The 20,747-nt window shown below is 37.1% G+C and overlaps 1 protein-coding gene and 1 long non-coding RNA gene across 7 annotated transcripts in view; one reads left to right on the plus strand and one right to left on the minus strand.

Moving 5' to 3' along the window:
• The window catches only part of LOC133553582 (uncharacterized), a 124,297-nt gene that overhangs the window by 61,627 nt on the left and 41,923 nt on the right, over positions 1 to 20,747 (minus strand). For all 3 annotated transcript variants that reach the window (XR_009806954.1, XR_009806953.1, XR_009806952.1), the window contains one exon: positions 7,964 to 8,029. This is a non-coding gene — a long non-coding RNA (uncharacterized LOC133553582). The remainder of the gene's footprint in view (positions 1 to 7,963; positions 8,030 to 20,747) is intronic.
• n4bp3 (NEDD4 binding protein 3) overlaps positions 1 to 20,747 on the plus strand; it is a 75,527-nt gene that overhangs the window by 7,436 nt on the left and 47,344 nt on the right. For 2 of the 4 annotated variants that reach the window (XM_061901942.1, XM_061901941.1), the window contains exon 1: positions 12,802 to 13,077. The exons of the other annotated variants lie outside the window; for them this stretch is intronic. The gene's annotated coding sequence lies outside the window, so the exon portion shown is untranslated. Of the gene's footprint in view, positions 1 to 12,801; positions 13,078 to 20,747 lie in introns of those variants that run through there. 4 annotated transcript variants of the gene reach the window in all.

The following is a 20,747-nucleotide window of genomic DNA, read 5'->3' on the forward strand; positions in this document are numbered from 1 at the left end:
TAGATATGATAAAATAGTATCAATCTCACGGAGATTCTCGAGCCATTTTGGGAGATAACGAGTTAGCCAGTCACGTGGTCGCGTGACATAGAGGTCAGAACCGCAGATCCATTGATCACCAACACCAATGCAAATCATGCAGACTTTGTGGGAGCCAATAATGACTACTTTGGGACAAATGATGGTCCAGAACCTTATATCGTTGATCCTGAATATAAAGAGGATGAGCTACAAGTTTTAGAAGCTCTGCTAAACAGATCCAACTTTAGTGAAACACTAAGCATCATGTAGCAGAACTGCTGAATGCTAAACAAGAAATACAAACTACAAACATAAAACGAACGCTTACTGTACAATGTCTGCTCTCATTGTGATGACGACTGATATCATTTTAATCCACACAAAGGGTTAAAAAAAACAAGAAGCTGGCACTATCTGAAAACCTTCAACAAGTGGACTTCATGTCCATCGCCGCTCATTTGGACCTTTTAAAGCACGGGTGTCAAAGTCAAAAATGAATTATCTATGGCCCCCGGGATGATATTTGATTAGTATTAGAACCGGCCCGCAGGCCACAGCCGCCTGCTGCTGTTTTGCACACACTCATCAGTGTTTGCGCTAAGAATTTTCAAAATGGGGTCCCAGGGACCCCATCAAGTCATAAAAATGGGGTTCCACGGTACATTTTTGAGGTCCCACTTTTTTGTCACTTTCTTCTTTTCTTAATGAATCTAAACTTTATCGCTGCCGGTATTTAAAAAAAAATGTTTTTATTGTAATGTTTTCAGAGTATGTTTGTTCTATTTTTGGCCAAAGTAAGACAAAGAAAACAATCTGAAGTTGTCTTTAGTTTTAATGCCACAATTTTAATAGTCCGGCCCGCGTGTGCACAGATTTTCCTCCATGCGGCCCCCGAGCTAAAATGAGTCTGACACCCCTGTTTTAAAGTGTAAAATACGATGCGCCTTGAAGACAAAGTATTTTATTTTGAAAGTCAACTGGATATGTTGTGTTTGTGCATGACTTCCTGTCCAACACAAGGAGATTTGAGCAGAATTGACCAGATTTTTTGCAGAGTCCGGAAATAAAAGAAACTCTGCGTATATTTAGCGCTGGAATGCGGAACGGCAGCGGCATGTCAGTGATGTTCCGCGGGCGGTGGAGATTGACACGTTGACTTGAATAAAAGCGGAAAGAGTGCGAGGCGCGACCGTTCCGCATTAAGTGGAAATCCAGGGTTACTGTGCTCAAAACGCAAAAAAAAAAAGCATACTTCAAGAACTTTTTATCATATAGTGTACATGTTACTAGTCAATATTCTATGTGAAAAAAATTATTGTCATAAAAAAAAATACTAACAGACATCAAAACGCATCAATTTAATATGTTTATATTAGCCCCCTAAATCCTCTAGCAGCAATACAATTATTTTTTTTTATTTCTGACCGTCCAAAATGTTAACACACACATGAATGACACGAATTCTCATCTGTTCATGACACGTGTTTAAAAAAAAAAACACAAAATGGTGCTGGCAAACAGTTATTAGTGCTGATGATTAATATTGCGCGTGCAAAATAATTATATTTGCATTTTCTCCTTACGATATTGTGGGCATTTTGACAATCAGCATATATTCTACACGTTATGAAAACAGAAAGGCTTTGCACGCCTTATTCTGCTTAATTAACAGACGCAATCCAGTTTAGCAGATCAGCTTTGCGTGTGTTCTGCGATGAGGTGGCGACTTGTCCAGGGTGTACCCCGCCTTCCGCCCGATTGTAGCTGAGATAGGCGCCAGCGCCCCCCGCGACCCCGAAAGGGAATAAGCGGTAGAAAAATGGATGGATGGATGGATTTGCGTGTGTTGTCAAGTTTGCACGGGTTTTAGTACATGCACACCTTCAGCGAGTCAGAGCTGTGCAAATATTTCGACTCGGAAGCCACATTGAGAGAAAAAATGTGCCTAGGGGGGCCAAAGTGTATTTGTGTATTAATGATATATGCACATTTAGCTGTAAAATCTGCTGTGCAGTATGTGTGTTTGGGACCCTTTTTTTCCAGGAGCACTAATACCAAAAGTCACAATGTCATAAAAAGTTCTAAGCTCTAAAAAAGTTATGGCAGACCAGCTCAAACAAACGGAATTAAATGTTACAGTTTTTTACTAAATGGAACACCCAAAATGTACATTAGAATACAAAGGTGGGATTTACAATATTAACTATGAACAATAAAACACTGAATATTAACAACATATGAACATCGCTCCTCTTTTACTTCTCAGATCCTTTACAACAAAAATTGTAACAAACATCTACAATATGATATATTATCACTTTTATGCAGAAATATTTTGTAAAAATTTGCTTACGCATCTGTTCCTGACATGCGTTTCGGGCTGACTGTTCTGAAGACCAAACCCCTCCCGCTCTGGTTTCTTCCTCGTCTAAGCTGCTGTGACGTAGATTAACGTAATAACTCGAATATAACTCAAAAGGTGGAATGGTTTGAATAGCTTGAAAAATGCGGACATGGTGGAAGTTTGAAAAACGGCCCCTTTCTTTTTTAATGGTAACTGGAATTCTGGGAAATCTGGGAATTTTTGGAATTTGTCAAGAAAAAGCAATTCCTGAATAGGCTGAACAGTTTGAAGTTGGAACGGTTTGAATCGGGTGAAACATGTGGAAGGTAGAGCGCGCCAAAATTTGGAGAAGAAGAAGTAGTTTAATAAATAGATTAATTTTGGTGTAGAAAACCATATACGGCAAGAATGAAGTGGCTAACAATGCCACTAATAGGACTGTCACGGACTGGACGCATGGTAGCGAGGTTTTGTTTCCAGGATGCGGATGCATGTAAGAATCTTGTAATGCACAAAGATAGGGCGAAAATTCAAAAACGTCGTGCGGCTGGAAGTGCACCGAAGAATTAAAGCTTGGTCATTCAGCATCAAAAACGGGACTTAACCAAGGTAGTAGTTAACCATACGTTACGAACGTAACTTGTCGTAAACACGAACATTGGACACACGCCTGCTGAATGGCGAGACGGATATAAATAAGAGAGAGGATTAGCGGTGATGACAGGTGGCCCCATTAATCAATAAACAGAAACAGGTGCGTGAGCTAAGACACATCTAGCAACAAGAAACATAAACAAACGTTTAACTCAGGTGAACAACAATAAATTAAACAAAGGACATGACCGAAAAAGACCGGTCGTGGCAGGTAAACTAAAAAAAAACATTTAAAGACCGACTGCAATACTCCTTTTACCTGAATATTAATCAAGTATTACCAATATTGTTATTGTAAGCGCTAACGGAGACAAACTTTATTTTCAGAAATATTTTGTAAAAATTTGCTTCCGCATCTGTTCCTGACATGCGTTTCGGGCTGACTGTTCTGAAGACCAAACCCCTCCCGCTCTGGTTTCTTCCTCGTCTAAGCTGCTGTGACGTAGATTAACGTAATAACTCGAATATAACTCAAAAGCGCAGATTTCAACCATTGAAATACTTTCTATAGTTCAATGACTTTTGGTCATTTAAAAAGAGCACTGCACATCATAATGGCGGCAACAGTTTTGGTGTTAAAGGTCTAAAAAAAAGAAAGTCTGACGGGCCGGTTTGAAAATCTTAATGGGCCGCATGTGGCCCGCAGGCCGTATTTTGTCCAGGTATGCCTTAAGTGATGGTTTATTAATGTTTGATAGTGTTGTTGTGATGCATCTGTGAAATTAATACGCCGCCGTTTGATTAAAATGAGCAAAATACATAAATATTACATTTCATCATGAATGTGTTCATTACTACATTACATATATACTTACAGTCTGTCTATAAAACCTTAATGTTTTTTTTTATAGGCAGAATATAGCGACTCGAATTGGCTCCATTGTTAGCTGACTTTTGCAAGTGTTTATGAACTGGAATGCATATAAAAAGAAAAAATGTGAATGTTTTTGTCTCTCACGAGGATTCTGGATGATTGGGAAAAAATGTATGAATAAATAAAAAGTGCAGTTCCCTTTTAAAGTTAGTTCTATTTTCAGACGATACGACTGTGTTTTGTTCAGGAGAGAACACACAAGCTAATACAAGTAACAACAGAAGAAATGAACAAATTAAAGAGAGTAAAACTAAAATAATGCTATCTGGTAAAGATCGAAGAGGAAGTCAAACACAAATACAAATAGACAAATTAAACATTGACAGGGTAGAAAAAAATCTAATTTAAATAAGAAATTATAAAATTAACTGTAAACCTCAAATAAAAATATCCAACATAAGGTAGCAAGCCCCCCGCGACCCCGAAAGGGAATAAGCGGTAGAAAATGGATGGATGGATGGATAAGGTAGCAAGGAATATATTTTATAACGAAATAAGCAAAATATATATTGAACCAAAAATCACTGTGTAGAAGTACAGGGAAATAACTACAATAGTTTACTTAATTCGCTAACCGTGTTACAGAAGAGGTCAGCTACAAAAATACAAAAATTATATAAAGAACATTCAACCTCTTTAATTAATGAACAAAAAATATTGAAATGTAATGATTGGGTGTGTTTGCAAACAGCTAAAATTATTGTGCACAAAGGAAACTATAAGCCTCTAAAAGGGCTTATTTATCTTTGTCCGTGTGATGTCAGATGAAACTAAATTTGAGCTGTTTGGCCACAATACGTGGAGGAGAAAAGGTGAGGCCTTTAATCCCAGGAACACCACACCTACCGTCAAGCATGGTGGTGGTAGTATTATGCTCTGGGCCTGTTTTGCTGCCAATGGAACTGGTGCTTTACAGAGAGTAAACGGGACAAATTCTTTAGGACAACCTAAAATCATCCGCCCTGAGGTTGGGTCTTGGGCGCAGTTGAGTGTTCCAACAGGACAGGGGTGTCCAAACTTTTTCCACTGAGGGCCGCACACAAAAAAATTAAAGCATGCGGGGGCCATTTTGATATTTTTTATTTTCAAACCAGAACAAAATAAATGTATTTTTAAAATGTATTTTACCTTTAGGGGTCCCGGGGACCATAAAGGGTCTCAGTTAAGGAAATGTTAAAAATAAGTCACATTTTTATTATTAGTTTTTATTTAACGCTTACAGTAAATCTCTATATCAACTTAAAAAAAAAAAAAAAAGAAAGTTTTTATGGCTTTTCTGTCAAAAACATCTTTGTTTTTTAATAGTAAAACTGAAATATGTAGTATTTAGTAATTAGAGCCCTAAAAGAGCAATAATGCAGGAAACCATTTATTTTAATTCTTTATTATTTTTGAGTAATCACAGTGAAAAGATAAATAAAATACCACTGAATATATTTGGGATCCAAAAGGTGCCCCACTCAGAAAGTGATACATTTTTATTAAGGTTTTTTTTTTAAACTTTCAACACTTAAGTTACGAGATCAACTTCATATATATCTGTCGATTTTACGTTTTAACTATTATTTTGTTTGTTTTATGCTCTTTTGTGAAGGAAAACTTTGTTTTGTATGGCAACTGCACAATATATGCAATATTTACCACATAAAACATTTTAAAGTGAAATATTTGAACTAATTGGGGCTTTGAAAATAATTAATTCTAACATGGATTTTTTTGTCATTATTTTTTTTTGGAACAATGGCAAAAAAATAAAAAATAAATAATTGATTGATTGAAACTTGTAATTAGTAGATTGCACAGTTCAGTACATATTCCGTACAATTGACCACTAAATTGTAACACCCAAATAAGTTTTTCAACTTGTTTAAGTCAGGGTCCACGTTAATCAATTAATGGTAAAGATGTTTTTTACATTGTAAAATAAAGACAAAAGAAGAAAAAAAACAGCCTGCTTGGCAGCTTTGTATCAACATAGCATCTATTTCTCAATAGATTGCACCTCATTCCAATATTTTTAATGTTCTTTTTTATTTTTGCAATAGCATTTCCAGAATGTGTGGCGGGGCGTACTTTGGACTTTGGCCTTCCCAAAGTCCTGACTTTGCTGGAGAAACAAGTCCATGTCAGAAAACCAACAAATGTAGCTGAAATGCACCAATTATGTCAAGAGGAGTGGTCAAAAATTCAACCAGAAGCTTGTGGATGGCTACCAAAAGCGCCTTATTGCAGTGAAACTTGCCAAGGGACATGTAACCAAATATTAACATTGCTGTATGTATACTTTTGACCCAGCAGATTTGGTCACATTTTCAGTAGACCCATAATAAATTCATAAAGGCCTACTGAAATGCGATTTTCTTATTTAAACGGGGATAGCAGGTCCATTCTATGTGTCATACTTGATCATTTCGCGATATTGCCATATTTTTGCTGAAAGGATTTAGTAGAGAACATCGACGATAAAGTTCGCAACTTTTGGTCACTAACAGTAAAGCCCTGCCTTTACCGGAAGTCGCAGACGATGACGTCACCGGTGTGAGGGCTCCTCACATCCTCACATTGTTTTTAATGGGAGCCTCCAACAAAAAGAGTTATTTGGACCGAGAAAACGACAATTTCCCCATTAATTTGAGCGAGGATGAAAGATTTGTGTTTGAGGATATTGATAGCGACCGACTAGAAAAAAACTAAATAAAAAAAAATCAAGTTAAAAAAACAAAACATGATTGCACTGGGACAAATTCAGATGTTTTTAGACACATTTACTAGGATACTTCTGGGAAATCCCTTATCTTTCTATTGTGTTGCTAGTGTTTTAGTGAGTTTGATAGTACCTGATAGTCGGAAGGGTGTGTCCACGAGTGTCTTGAGGCCAGTGTCTGATGGAAGTCGACGGCAGCTGCATGGACAGCACAAGCTCAGCTGATCTCCGGTAAGTGGCGACTTTTTACCACAATTTTCTCACCAAAAACTGCTGTTTGACATTTGTTCGGGATCCATGTTCGCTTGACCGCTCTGATCCATAGTAAAGCTTCACCTCCGGGAATTTTAAACAAGGAATCACCTTGTGTTTGTGTGGCTAAAGGCTAAAGCTTCCCAACTCCATCTTTCTACTTTGACTTCTCCATTATTAATTGAACAAATTGCAAAAGATTCAGCAACACAGATGTCCAAAATACTGTGTAATTATGCGGTTAAAGCAGACGACTTTTAGCTGTGTGTGTGCGCAACACTAATATTTCCTAACAGTCCGTGACGTCACGCGTACACGTCATCATTCAGAGACGTTTTCAACAAGAAACTCCCGGGAAATTTAAAATTGCAATTTAGCAAACTAAAAAGGCCGTATTGGCATGTGTTGCAATGTTAATATTTCATCATTGATATATAAACTATCAGACTGCGTGGTCGGTAGTAGTGGGTTTCAGTAGGCCTTTAAAAGAACCGAACTTCATGAATGTTTTTTGTGACCAACAAGTATGTGCTCCAATCACTCTATCACCAAAAAAAACAAAACAATAAGAGTTATAGAAATTATTTGAAACTCAAGACAGCCACGTCATTATGTCCTTCACAAGTGTATATAAACCTTTGACCACGACTGTAAATTGCACGAGTGTGCATGAGTGAGTCCGACATGTCGAGGTGACCAGAACTGTTCATTCCAATCAATCAATAGGCGGCAGAATGGGCAAAGTAAACAGTTGATGCAGCGTTAAACAATAGCGTCGTAGTCATGGGACAGGCAGGACCTACTGACCTTCACAGGAGGGAAAAGGTCTGCAAGTGCACGAAGGCGTGCAGACCCCTCACTGACCTCTTTGTCCCTAAATGTCAGCAACTTAATTGAAAATAAACTCTGACAGCTTCTCATGCACCGACTATTGTCTTATTATCTTCTTGCTCTTTTCAACTCCAGTAAAAGGATGTGATTACCTCGCTGCAGCTGTTTTTTTTTTTAAATGGTCAGCCTTATTTTGCAGAGTATTTTGTTTTGAACCGGCAACATTCACGCACACATATGTATTGTACTGAGCAGCCACGGCAGAGGTAAGGATCCTACTTACCGATTTTCTCTCTCCTTGGTTTCTCATTCCACAACCACTTGTTTTTCCTCTTTGCCATCAACTGGTCTGCGGTAGCGTCACGGAATAGGAACAGCCGAATCCAAAGAAAAAGCAAAGCACAGCACAAAGTTAGTTATTCAGGTGCTCATTGCAACATCCGAGGGGTAACTTTACAACACTGTAAACCAGGGGTCACCAACCTTTTTGAAACCAAGAGCTACTTCTTGGGTACTGATTAATACGAAGGGTTACCAGTTTGATACACACTTAAATAAATTGCCAGAAATAGCCAATTTGCTCAATTTACCTTTAACTCTATGTTATTATTAATCATTAATGATATTTATCTTTGTGGAAACACTGATCATTTTAATGATTTCTCACAATAAATATATATTTTTGATGACACGTTTTAAATAGGTTAAAATCCAATCTACACTTTGTTAGAAAGTATAACAAATTGGACCAAGCTATACTTCTAACAAAGACAAATCATTATTTCTCCTACATTTTCCAGAACAAAAATATTAAAAGAAATTCAAAAGACTTTGAAATATGATTTAAATTTGATTTTACAGATTTTGTAGATTTGCCAGAATAATGTTTTTGAATTTTAATCATAATAAGTTTGAAGAAATATTTCACAAATATTCTTCGTCGAAAAAACAGAAGCTAAAATGAAAAATTAAATACATTTGTTTTTATTATTTTTTACAATAAAAAAAAATACTTAAACATTGATTTAAATTGTCAGGAAAGAAGAGGAAGGAATTTAAAAGGTAAAAAGGTATATATGTTTAAAAATCCTAAAATCATTTTTAAGGTTGTATTTTTTCTCTAAAATTGTCTTTCTGAAAGTTATAAGAAGCAAAATAAAAATAAAAATGAATCTATTTAAAAAAGTGAAGACCAAGTCTTTAAAATATTTTCTTGGATTTTCAAATTCTATTTGAGTTTTGTCTCTCTTAGAATTAAAAATGTCGAGCAAAGCGAGATAAGCTTGCTAGTAAATAAATGAAAGTTTTGTCTCTCTTAGAATTAAAAATGTCCAGCAAAGCGAGATAAGCTTGCTAGTAAATAAATGAAATTTAAAAAATAGAGGCAGCTCACTGGTAAGTGCTGCTATTTGAGTTAACTCATCTGGTCCTTGCGGGCTACGTTGTTGTGCTGTAAGCAAACACCAGGATTTCACAGCATTTTAACATTTTTTTTTTTTTTTTTACAATAATGTAATCAAAATTTACTGTAACATTACAACAAATTGCTGTACAAATTAAGATACCCTTATATTTCACAATAATCAAGTGTTTTCACAATAAAATACTGCAATCGTAGTCCTCTGAAATATCACAGCTAATGACTGTAAATTCCAACTCATTTGTCTCTAAATGTGTTCCATTGAAACGTTAATTACAGGAGAAATTCCTTGTCAGGTTAGCGATGCTACAAATATTTAGGATTATTTGTGAATTATATTTATATAGTGCTTTTCTTTAGTGACTCAAAGCGCTTTACATTGTGTAATCCATTATCTAAGTTACATTTAAACCAGTGTGGGTGGCACTGGGAGCAGGTGGGTAAAGTGTCTTTTTCCAAGGACACAACGGCAGTAACTAGGGTGGCAAAAGCGGGGATCGAACCTGGAATCCTCAAGTTTCTGGCAAGGCCACTCTACCAACTGAGCTATACCGCTATTTCTATCGAAGCCAATGAGATTGGAGTAGTAATTAGTTTTAGTTAAGGTAAGCGCAAGTTTATAAGTTATTAAACTATCCCTGCATACTTGATGGAAAACCACACAATTCTCCCGTCCAAAGGCAAAACCCAGTAACTCGATTTTGGTCAAAACTGAGCTTCCGTAAGTAAGCAGCTTACTTACGGAACAAATTACAATATCGCATACACTAATGTAAAGCATATCACCTAGTAACTCCAAAATTATTATCAGCTCAGTTTTGACCAAAATTGTGTTACTGGGTTTTGCCTTTGGACGGGAGAATTGTGTTGCAGCTTTCTATAAGATAGTTGAAGAGCTCTGGTTTCTTCTGAGATCCAGGGGGTACGTACGCCTTTTAGGAACCTTTTTTTTTTATTTTTAGTTTTAGCGGTGTTATACGATCAATCAGGGCATCGTTAAAGTTGTTAGCGAGGTTATTGATGGAGCCCACATAATTTGGGAATGATGCCATTACTGAAGGCAGTAGGCCAGCATTGATGTTACAGCTGCCGTTGCTGTAAATGTTATGTGGATGTGATATTGTTATTAGCCAGGAATTTGCTGTGAATTTACAATTAAAATGTTTACTTTGTAAGCCATATGTGACCAAACTACAGCCCCCGGGCCAAGTGCGGCCCGCAAGACATCCTGAGTTTTGTAAGGAAATCAGGCACCCAGGTACATTTACGATACATTTTAGACAAATAATGAACAAATTAGATCAATGACCATAAATTGTGTTTTGAAAATATTTCAACAAATCATCCAGTTATATGACCCAATAAAAACATCCTTCCGTAGTCATGGTGCAAAAAAAATGCAATCAACAAAAAGAGTCAATACACATTGTCACAAATAACACGAGCTGCTCACTGAATTTTGTGGATATTATATGTATAAAAAAAAAAAAAGTCCAAGCACGATAAAAAAAATTCTAAATTACACCTATTAAAATCAGTTACAATGCATGATGGGGACAATGCTAAACACTCTTGCAAAACACTCTCTCCACACTTATCCATGTTTGGCGCATTTTGGCTGCTTCATATTTCTGATTGATGACAAAACTTTAAAGAGGTCATCATAGTCACTGGCACCGACGTCCCAATGGGGTGAGTTTTTCCTTGCCCTTATGTGGGCTCTGTACCGAGGATGTTGTTGTGGTTTGTGCAGCCCTTTGAGGCACTTGTGATTTAGGGCTATATGAATAAACATTGATTGATTGATTGATCAAGGAAGTAAACAGGGTGGATTCGAACTTTCACATAGTCTTAATTTCCAATTATATTAATATAATATGAACACATTTATTCACACACACACATATATATATTATATTTTAATATATATATTAAAATATGTATATACATACACATGTATATACATATATATGTATGTATATACACATATACACATCTATATACACACAGACATACATATTTGCACATATATACATAAATATACATCCATCCATCCATTAATTTTTTTGTACCGCTTTATCCCTTTGGGGTCGCGGGGGGCGCCGGTGCCTATATCAGCTACAATCGGGCGGAAGGCGGTGTACACCCTGGACAAGTCGTCACCTCATCGCAGGGCCAACAGACAACATTCACGCTCACATTCACACACTAGGGCCAATTTTGTGTTGCCAATCAACCTATCCCCAGGTGCATGTCTTTGGAAGTGGGAGGAAGCCGAGTTGAGTTTATACCAAAATGGATACATGGATGGTACAGCAGAGGATTGGGAGAATGTCATGTGGTCAGATGAAACCAAAATAGAACTTTTTGGTATAAACCCAACTCGTCGTGTTTGGAGGAAGAAGAATACTGAGTTGTATCCCAAGAACACCCTACCTACTGTGAAGCATGGGGGTGGAAACATCATGTTTGGGGCTTTTTTTCTGCTAAGGGCACAGGACTATTGATCCGTGTTAAGGAAAGAATGAATGGGGCCATGTGTCGTGAGATTTTGAGCCAAAACCTCCTTCCATCAGTGAGAGCTTTGAATGGTTGACCAAATACTTATTTTCCACCATAATTTACAAATAAAATCTTTAAAATTCCTACAATGTGAATTCCTGGATTTTTTTTTCACATTCTGTCTCTCCCAGTTGAAGTGTACCTATGATGAAAATTACAGACCTCTGTCATCATTTTAAGTGGGAGAACTTGCACAATCGGTGGCTGACTAAATACTTTTTTGCCCCACTGTATATACACTTACTGTGTATATATAGATTGTTTGTATTTAACAAGTTTTCTGGGGTTTTTCAAGTCTAGTTGCTACTTTGAATTTTTTCCTCCTACATGCTAATCGTCTACCGTACTGTAAGCAAAAGTTTGTCCGAAGCCAGACAGCTTATCTGCGTCTTGTACTGGTATTATCCTGGGGAGCTTAGACAGAGGAAATGAGTCTGGTCCTACTGACAGGTCCAACAGGTATAGAATCTGTAAGCAGGCCTTGTCTTCTGTCACCGTCTATGCATCCCCACATGCTTTTTGGTATTCTGTAAAATATAACCTGTTTGAAGCTGGACTGTGGGAAGTAATAATAGTAATACAGCCTTTCATCACAGGGGTCTTTTCATCTATGCTTTTTTTTTTTCTTACTTAAAATACAAGCAGCATGATCAAGCAGCAGGAATGTCTTAAATAGTGTGCAAGTATTTGACCACATGCTTTATTAAATAGGATTCCTGCATGCCCACCCATTGATGCCATCTTTATCTTGCGGAGGAAGCACTGTGGTAGTTTCTCTAAAAAAGCAGAGAACAATGCGCGCTCTTTTCCTCCCTCGCAGTATCTCCGGTTTAATTTATGTAACCTAATATGGTGTAGAACCCGTCTAGTAACAAATCTGACAATCGCTCGATTGTGCAGGCTGCGAAACCCCTTTAGGGGTCAGACTTTCAGTCCAAGTCTCAGATGTTGTCAATCAGAGTAAACAAAAATGTTGCGTTGGTGGAGTCTGTCCGGCGAGGCTTTTGAGTGTTTCTGGACTGTCCGCCCTCAAAACGGATCCACATGCAGGTCTTTTGTATGCGGGAACTGGCAGAACAAGTCCAACCACACGGGCCCCTAAATGTGTGCACAGTGCACAAAGAGATGAGCAGGTGGAGGGACGTCGGAAAGTACCAGATATTTAGAAGTGCACTTGATACACCATTCAAAAACACAGACTGCATGGATTCTATTGAAATAATGATTATCATAAATAATTGTTATCTTAGCCTGGTCTTTACATACATGCAAAGTCATCCTGCAAGGGTTTGTTTACTATAGCACCTGGCAGCTCCCTCCCACCTGTCAGACCGAGACAGAGGAAGTCATGTGACCTGATGATCAGTAGAGAAGCAGAAACATAGGATAAGAGGCAGATTCAGGAGGACAAACAGGTATGGAGATTTAATTCCATTCTTGACCCATTTACAAACAAAAAAAAAACTGAGGTTGACCCCAATTAAGTATTTCTGTAAGTAACAAACAGTATACTATGGTTTTTTATTTATATAAAATATAGGAAGCTGAAGTTGAAGTTAAATACGGTTTATTGCTTGGTTGAAAGGTTTTTACTCATCAGTCATTTATGTATGCCTGCCCTGCTATTCTTTAGCACTTAAATCTGTGTTTAGCGTTTTTGTTTTGTTTTAATACAAATTAAGTTGGATTGACTTGATTGGAGTTAAACTTGACTTTATGTTGATGTTTAATTAACATACTTTTTCGTTTAATTTTGTAATTTTTTGTAAGTTTTTTAAAATATTAAGTCGGCAGTATGTCAAAGATTTTTCCGTATTGCTCCCTCTAACTTAATATTATACATTAATATTAAAATTAGTTATTAATCTAGGACTACAATCACTTTTAAATGAGTTCTTTTGCTCTGATCTTCTTTGCACTGCTGAGTATCGTACATTATTTATTGTTGTTTTAGTGTATTTTTTTATTTGTTCATTTATTTCTTTGATTTATTATTTGTTTGTTTAACAGGGACAGTGTACGTTAATCAACATTTCTGTAAACGTAACAGAATTAGCGAAAAATAATAGTCTTCATTAGTTGTCCCTTAAAAATTAAAACAGAAAAAATATTATACAATTTACAAAGCAATTACATTTTAAATATTAGTAAAAGTACATACATACAATGTAAACTACAGTACATAGTTCAAACATTAAAACGTTTCAGAATATATTTGCATATTTTTATATGGCATATATATTTCCAGGGCTTTTAATTTGTTCCACAAGAAACAGAAATGCTCAGAATAATTGAATTGCACATTTGTATACATTAATAACAATAAAGATGATTCTGATTATAAATGTTACAATATTTAAGATATTTTTGAATATATTTTCACTCTCTGTTCTCTCTAATAAAGTATGTCATTACTATTCTATTAATCAATATTTTAATTACAATTTAATGAGTCGAAAATACACACATTAAATGACCTAAACTGATTTGGTCGTTTAAAAACAATTGTGTTCAAAACAAGTTTTAAAAGTAAGAGTTTAAGTTGTATAATAATAATTTAAAAACAATTTATTGCCAAATATATGTAATATTTGATTGGACTTATATTTGTAGTGCTGCAAATCATTGAAGATTTAGTGTGCACAAATCCCAGAGAGGAAGCAACTTTGTTGTGGAAACAACGGATCGACATGGCTGTGAGATGAGCATGCTCACACGTCAAACTGTGACTCACGCATTCGCCCACAATAAATGGTTGGTTTTTTGCCCATCTGAATTAAAATGAGCAAACATTTACTTTTAGAGTCTGAAGTCACACTGAGCAGCCTCGGTGCTAATTTACATGTAATTACTGATTGCACCTGAGTGAAACCACATGCTGCATAGATAAGAACACATAGGATGGCTTATCTGATGGTTTATGCATCTCTTTGGTTTATTTACATTCATTTCTTTGTATTTACAATTGCCAAAGTGATGGTCTCAAAACATTATTTGTAGATTGTTTTTTTTGTTTTTTTTACCCAAGTTGTGTTAGTCGTTAAGCTGCATTTGTTTTGTTAGTGCTTCCTTAAAAGGTCCAGTCTCCTTTTTGTTGTTGTGATTGGAAACAGTGCAAGAACTTGTTTCTACTTTGTGGTTTCTCAGCACAGCAGTAAAAAGTGCTGATCATAAGCGTGTGTCAGCATCTTAGCTGACAGGCTGATATGCAGGCGTCTATTAGTATGGGATCACATTTGTCATTTTTGGTCCGGGACAGAAGATGTTGGGTTGGAGGGATTTTTTTGCAGCTGGATCCGTTTAGCTGATACCGATACAATCATGATTTATTAAACAAGCATCACAACTCCTCTTTTACTTGCAACCTAACAACTACAGATGTTCTGATCAGGGATGTGTGCCACCGATTCTGATATTGACCATCCATGAGTGAAATTGTCCGATACTGATACCGATCACATGTGTTAAAGGGGAACATTTACACAATTTCTGAAGGGTTAAAACCAATAAAATCAGTTCCCAGTGGCTTATTTTTTGAAGTTTTTCTCAAAATTTACCCATCACGCAATATCCCGAAAAACGGCTTCAAAGTGCCTGATTTAACCGTCGTTATATCCACCTGTCCATTGTCCTGTGACGTCACAGCGTGACCACACAGAAACAAACATGGCGGATAGCACAGAAAGGTATAGCGGTATTAGCTCGTATTAAGACTCGGATTTCAGCGGCGTATGCGATTCAACAGATTACGCATGTGTTGAAACGGATGGTTGGAGTGTGGAGGCAGGTAGCGAAAACGAAATTAAAGAAGAAACAGAAGATTTTTAAAGGGCCTGATCTTATGTCTCAGTTTTTCCGTAGGTCCTGACTCAGTTTTTTGCCCATTAAGGGTGCTCCTGATTTTCAGGACCACATTTGGCTTGAGTCATGTAATTTGTTTTGATCCAAACCCTTCTTCTTCATAACGATTGCTGCAAATTACACTCCACTCGCATGGTGCGTCACATTTTGCACGAGTCAATTCGACTGAAGATGTACATTTTTTTCTTCATATTCCATCATTTGGAAATGTATGCAAGCTGACCCCTTCTTGGATTGGGCATTCCAAATTGTACTGAAACTTGTTAGAAAACGAGCCTAAAGTCACTAATGTGTCCATTTTGGTGGAGATTTTGAGCTGTAGACATTATTTTTAGGCTCACAATTGTGAAATAAGTTCCAATGTTGTCAGCATTAGAAGGGCCCTTTAACTGAGGGCATTACTGTATTTTCCCGACTATAAGGCACACTTAAAATTTTTTTTTTTCTTCTCAAACTTCGACAGTGCGCTTTATAACCCGGTGCGCCTAATGTACAGCATAATTCTGGTTTAGCTTACCAACCTCGAGGCAATTTTATTTGGTATATGTTGTAATTATAAGTGTGAGCAGTAGATGGCAGTCAAACATAAGAGATACATGTAGACTGCACTATGATGGCAATGTATCTCAAGTAAACAACATCAACATTTTATATGTTCCAATAAAAATATAGAACATTACAAATGGCGCTTATAGATCGATCAGAATGTTTTAGTACGACTTTGGTAAGCTATGACGCTGCACTGCTTGACGTGTTTCAATATACAAGTAATATTATGGTGTGTATATAAGGTAAGACATTATCTGGTGTTTTGTTTTGCAGTATTATGCAAAATCTTACCTTCAGGTACATGCTGATATGTATTTGGGATCTGTATAAATCCTGAAAAATTCCGCGTGTCTACCTTTGTAGTCAATAAGCTTCTTCTTTTTCTCTATGTTCTTGTTATGTGACATTAATCCTCCGCTGGTGCCATTTCTAATACGTTTGTATAAAGTAGTGTAAAGTTCTTACTTACATCCGTCAGTAAACTCGCCATGAAAGGGCTAAAAGAGACCGGTATAGTGAGTTTACATTATTCACCCAAGGACCTTTAGTTATTAGAGAGTTCCGGTCGGACGTTTTTTAACGGGACACATTTCCGATGTTGCTGTTTCCGGATGAGGAGATGCTGCTCCGTTATTGATTTAAGTAAAGTCTGAATGTCATTAAAACAATTAGCTCCATCTTTTGACACTTCTTCCACTCCCGTCCTTGCACGCTACACCACTACAACAAAGATGTTGTAAAAGACGCTGTGGTAGGTGAGCCACATAAATAAGACCGCCCACAAAAAGGGGCATCCAGAAGCGACTGTCAGAAAGCGGCTTGAAGATGATCTGTAAAACATAATGTATGCAACATTTTGACCAAAAAAACACCATTACATGTTATGTAGACCACCAGGAAGTGTTTTCCATTTAGAAATAAAATAATTTGACTCCTTAAAAGCGCCTTGTATATGAAAAAAGATTAAAAAAATAGACCATTCGTCGGCAGTGCGCCTTATATTATGGTAGATCCTACGGTCCGGAAAATATTTTTTTTTTGTCGGTGGACAAAAATGAAAGTGAAAACGCAAAAATTTCGACGCCAAAGTGACCGACAACTTCTGTAAAATTTTAATACTTAAAAAAAAAAAGATATATATATATATATATATATATATATATATATATGTATGTATCAAACTACTGGACTACATGTGTGGATGCACCCTGAGTAAACATGACCACTTCTAAAAGAATGGCATTGACAATTCACATATTTAACGCACTGAGTGCCTCTGAATCACGATCAATGTCAGCTGTCCATTCTGTGTCCGAACGTCCTGTGTGTGCGGAAACATGTTCACTGCAGCTGTGGATTGTGAGGAACTGGTTTTTGGTGTGGGTCGATGTTGGACTCACATCATTTGTGTTAATGCAATTACAGAGGGGTGACGCCTACATAGAAGCGCTTCAGGAAACAAAGAAGCTACAGAGAAAGAAGAAAAGAAAACTCTCCCCACTTGGTCTCTAATGAATTTAATAAGAAGTTCCTTCTCCTATGCTTTCGTCTAATCAGTTTATTTGCTAAAATGACCATCTTTAGATGGCTCGTGTTACACATACTGGATGTTAAATTATGCTGTTTTTGATAACGGGTCATTTCAGAAAAGGACTCATGCTTTTACGGCACTGTTTTGGTTTCACGAAGGTACATTAATAATTAGCCAGTGAGATATGTTAAGAATGTTTTCTCCTATCGTTTCACATTCTTCTCTCTGAGCTCCTGTTTGTTCACAAATTGATTACAGAATGTGGTGAACTCGTTACAGTCAGACTCTGGCCCAGATATGTACAAGCACAGTAGTCCCTCGCATTTCATTAGTGAGCATTCCTCAACTTTCTCAGTCTTTTTTGCCACTTGTGCCAGATTTTTTTAAAACATGTGGCAGGCATGAAATTCCAAATGAGCTAATATTTGCGAAAAATAAAGTTCCAGTTCGGACGTTAAGTATCTTGTCTTTGCAGTGTGTCCAATTGAATATAGGTGGAAAAGGATTTGCAAATCATTGTATTCTGGTCTAATTTAGTATTTACTTCACTGTTTTGTTTTTGTTGTCTTTTTTTTTATTGAATGGTATTTGTGCGTTGAGACTGGCGAATGCTCCTTAGAAGAGTCCCCTCCTGGGCACACATCCCTCGAGAGATCTGGTTTTCAATCGCGTAATCTAGGTGTGTTAATCAGACTTTTCAAAAACCGAATACGTTCGGATTAAGGGTGTTTCCATGGTTTGTAGGATGCTTATTTAGAGACAAATTATTTGAGAAATGGGACCATTTAGTGCAGGGGTGTCAAACTCAAATACAGAGTGGGCCAAAATTTAAAACTGAAGAGAGCCACGGGCCAAGGTTGAACAAATTAACCTTTTAATAGGGACCCGAACAAGTTTTGCAATGAATATTGAACAAGCAAGGCTTATATAACTTTATATTGACATGTAAAATCGAGTTTTAAATAATAATCATTAAAAAATATTAATGGCATATCAAATAAAGTTTAAATAAAAATTGAATGCCTCTTTTCTATTTGCAGCCCTCTGAGGTAAATATCAAAATAAACTTTTTCTGCAGGCTAATAATACATTTGCAAATAAAATAACAATAACAAATTAATCAAACATTCAAGCCTTGAAGTAGCAAGAGAAAGTGCATGAGTAAAACAATTATTGCTTGGGGGGGCTATATTGTAGCGTCCCGGAAGAGTTAGTGCTGCAACGGGTTCTGTGTATTTGTTCTGTTGTGTTTATGTTGTGTTACGGTGCAGATGTTCTCCCGAAATGCGTTTGTTATTCTTGTTTGGTGTGGGTTCACAGTGTGGTGCATATTTGTAAGATTGTTAGATTGTTTATACGGCCACCCTCAGTGTGACCTGTATTGCTGTTGAACAAGTATGCATTGCATTCACTTGTGTGTGTCAAAGTCGCATATATTATGTGACTGGGTTGGCACGCTATTTCTATGTAGGAAAAGCGGACGTGACGACAGGTTGTAGAGGACGCTAAAGGCAGTGCCGTTAATGCACGCCCCCAATATTGTCGTCCAGGTAGAAATGGGGAGAAATTCGGGAGAATGTTTACCCCGGGAGATTTTCGGGAGGGGCACTGAAATTTGGGAGTCCGAGAAAATCCGGAGGGTTGGCAAGTATGAGTATTAGTGGTGAATGCGGTGTTACAGCGGCAACTGGCGGGCCAGCTCTAATATTAATTTCATACTGCCTCAAGGGCCAAATGAAATTACACGGCGGGCCAAATTTGGCCCACGGGCCAGAGTTTGACACCCATGATTTAGTGCATGGACACATACTGACTGATACAGTTATAGAGGATTTGTAGACAATGCTGTGCAATGTGTTAAAGGAGCATTAATATTGATGCACATTTGATTGTGTGGCTTGTTTTTACTTTGCTGGCTGATTGGTGTGCATTTGTGTGATGGTTGCAAAGAAAGACTGAGGTCAGGTACTTATCTGAATGCTCCTAAAGCTAATCATGCACACACAATCCTTTAGTTAAAATGGTCAGACATGGTGCAATCGCACCTCTTGCAGTTGCTACACAAACACAGAGCCCATAAATAACACTGCTTTTAAACGAGCACCCCCGGGTGCCGTTACGTAACTTTGGTCAGGTCCTGATCAATACTCTTCTATGTACCAGTGTGACCCCAGATAATGCTACCGTGGTCGGAGCTGCTAATTGAATTCTTTGTAAGAATACAATAACGTCAAGTCAGCAGAGGTCAATCACTGGGCTAACAAGGGAGGCTCCAGAGCTGCGGACTTTGGTATCCATATTAGGATCGAGTGGTTTCTAAACAGTAATAAAATAATCATTGTCATTAAAACCGTGCTAATACCCGCACTTTCTTCTTAGCCTTTTTAAGCTTATTAAATCCTATTATTCCATGCTCACTTTGTGTTATTGACGTTCAGTCTGTTGTTTACACAGCCTCCTCCCTGCTGGACTCAACACCATAGTGTCATCCATTAACCCATTTTCTACCGCTTGTCCCTCGAGGGGTCACGGGGCATTTTAGCATTTGTTTTTGCTTTATTTATTTTCTCAGTTAGACACTTTAGGAGAAACATAGCCCTGTTAGTCAAAACACAAACATAAGCTGCAGAAGACACTGATTTTAAGGAGGATGTTGACCTGACTTTAAGACATCTCTAAATATAAGGAGACACTCCTTTTCAGAACCTTTTTGAATGAAATATTTCTTAGAGCAGTGGTAAGTGGGCTCTATCTAGTGGTTACCAAATAATCACTTGATTAAAGTACTCTTTTATTTTCCTATATTCAAACTGTGTGTAATGTTAGAGTGTCCAAAACTATTAAATATACATGTTAAATAAAACCTCTGCTTCGTTTTTAATGAATAGTCAAGCCTACTAAGTTACTGTAAAAATATCTGCTTAGTTTCTGCTCTTACGTAGTTCTATCTACACTTCTTAACTTCTACTGAGCAGTTATGTCTTGGTGTTTTTTCAGATGAGCTTAGCGGTTAGTTATATCTACACTTCTTGAAGTTTACTAAGCCGTTATTTCTTCTGTTGTCTAGCTTAACTAGCATGTCTACACCAGCTTGCTCTCGGTGTGTAACATGTTTACTTACAGTGATAATGATACTTAAAATAC

This window comes from Nerophis ophidion, linkage group LG05 (assembly GCF_033978795.1).
Source record: "Nerophis ophidion isolate RoL-2023_Sa linkage group LG05, RoL_Noph_v1.0, whole genome shotgun sequence".
Lineage (NCBI taxonomy): Eukaryota > Metazoa > Chordata > Actinopteri > Syngnathiformes > Syngnathidae > Nerophis > Nerophis ophidion.